General features: G+C 47.4%; 1 pseudogene; it reads right to left on the reverse strand.

Annotated features, from left to right (window-relative positions):
• The window catches only part of LOC131667332 (large subunit ribosomal RNA), an 8,933-nt pseudogene that overhangs the window by 2,767 nt on the left and 3,666 nt on the right, over nt 1-2,500 (reverse strand).

Genomic DNA, 2,500 nt, shown 5'->3' on the forward strand with positions numbered 1-2,500 from the left:
AGTCCACCGAATTTCCTTGGCACGTACATAAAAGAGGTCCCGGTTTTTTCGCTTATGTGCAGTATCTTCTTATACTCGCGCCTTATTGTCGAGTCAATCTCGCGCAGAGCGCCTAATGAAGGCGGGCACATAACTAGTCCGTAGACGAATTTCGGTAGAAGATAAATGTTGAGCAATTCTATCTTCTGCATTGGCTTTAGTGGTAGTTTCCTCGTTCGAAGGATTATCTCCTCAAAGGCTTCGTGTTCGAAGCCTTGCACTAAACCCCGCCATGCTGATATGTTTGTGCCAAGATACTTTATCACTTGATCAGCTTTTGCCGAGGGTATTTGTATACCGTCTATGCAAATGTCGGGATCTTTGACGGTATATGTTTTGTTTGGCAGCGGTTTAATCTGGAATGTTACACATTTGTTCAATGCTAGTTCCATTCCAAGCTGTTTAAAATAATTTACTATTGTACTAAGTTGCCCTTTGGCTTCTTCTGGATTTCTTGCAATAGTTGCAATGTCATCCGCAAAGGCCGCCGCTGCAATTTTCTTACCGCCAATTTCTATTCCCTCGGACTTTGTTTGTAACTCGTCTATCAACGGCTCAATTGATAGACAAAAGAGAAGCGGCGAGATCGGGTCTCCTTGTTTGACCCCTCTTCTAAGCTTAATTTCAACCGGATCCCCGTCCGTTTTAATCACGGTGAAACAATCGTTATACATCCCTCGAATGAATTTTGCCGCCATCGGATGTATTCCTTTCCTCACTAGTGCAGGTATGATAGCTGCGTGGGGTACCGTATCGAATGCCTTGGCCACATCGTCGATTCCAAAAGTTGCGCCTACTCTTTTGGCTTCCTTAATGGCCGCTCCAAGCACGTTTACGTTCGCATAGCAGCCATTCTCCTCGATGAAGCCACGCTGTCGATCCGTCTGGCGTATAACCGCCCTTATTCTGCGATCGAGCATCGAAGAGAATAGTCTACTATTTATGGAGCTGATAGTTAACGGTCTCCAATTCCTGACATCAGTCAGGTCTTTCCCTGTTTTTGGGATGAGTGTTGTTCTGTTACGAGACCAAGCTTTTGGATAGTGCTGACGGAGTAGCAATAAATTAAATAGCTTTGACAGAACAAGCGTAGTACCGGGTCTTTTTAGATCACCTTTTGTTAGTTTGTCAGGGCCAGCGGCGCTTGAGTTGCTCATCCGCTCGAGTTTCTTATTTACTTCTAGCTCAGAGATAGGCATGAATATTCTCTCAAGAGGTATAGCGTCGGTTCTATCCTCTGGATAGCATGCCTCCACGTTCTCCGGTCCCGTGACGTCCCAGAGTTTCTCATATAGTCCGCGGACTGCGTTTGAACAAGGAAGTTTCTCCTGTTCGAGCAACGAAAAGTCATTGTTGGCAACGATATCCGCCAATTTCTTGGGGTCGTTGTCAAATAGGTCCTGACACCGGGCGAAGGCATACCTCCGTCGCTCACTACGGTTCGGTTGCCTACCTCTATTCGCCCTTTTACGACCATGATTCCTTCTATGGTTCGTTTTGCCTCTTTTAGGATTAATACGACGGTTTTCATTTCCATCTTCGCTTTCTGACGAAAGAATTTTGGACACGATTTCGTCGTAAAGACTGTCAATTTGATCACAGGTTATGAAATGATCATTTGCCAGTTCTTTACATTTCGAGAGGCATGACGCCCACTCTTCATATTCGTCATTGATTGACAGAATCGCGTTGCGAAGATTCGCGATCCATGGCTCGATCGCTTCGGGCTCTTCCACATAGGTTGATGTATCCAACGCATCGACGAAATCCTCTGCGACGGAGGAGTCGCCGCTCGTGTCGATACCACCAATGTCGTCGATGGAAGGCCCGCTGAATTCGGGGAGGATATCAACTTCCTCTGTGACATTCAGCACAGGCACGTCAGTATATATTTGACGTTCGTACGTAGCTGAATCGTCGAGTTCCTCCCTTTGCTCTTGCAAAGGGCCAAGTGGAACCAATGGAGCGGGTTCTATCGGTATTTCCCTGCCGGTACTTTCGATCTCCTCCTCAGCGGAGTCTTCAGTGGAGGAGTCTTCCCACTCAGTTTCGCTATCGTCTCGATCGTACCAAGCGCCCGTCTCCTTGAGGCGTGCGACCGCTGTTGATAGGTTCCTACGCCTCTCGCCAATTTGTTTATTGGTCTTAATGTACTTCATCCTTGTCTCGATTTCTTTGTTTATGCTCCGCATGCCCTTACACTCTTTCTCGAGCCTATATAGTTTTCGGATTTCTCGATTTGACCATAAGGAGGAGGGCGCCCCTTTTGGTTTATGAGGAGCATCTGCTGCAGATGCACGTTCGGCATTGCGAACGTCAGGGTGCTGGTGATTCTTGTGTTGCGACAGACCACTTTGTGTTTTGGTCGAGTAGTCGCACTCGGAGCATTTAAAGGGCAGGTCTTCCACCTCCTGGGGAGGCCCTCTACACCTTGATGGATGGTGGACGGACCAACCATGGC

The sequence above is a fragment of the Phymastichus coffea genome, unplaced genomic scaffold (genome assembly GCF_024137745.1).
Source record: "Phymastichus coffea isolate CEN01 unplaced genomic scaffold, Cenicafe_Pcof_1.1 PCOF00064, whole genome shotgun sequence".
Lineage (NCBI taxonomy): Eukaryota > Metazoa > Arthropoda > Insecta > Hymenoptera > Eulophidae > Phymastichus > Phymastichus coffea.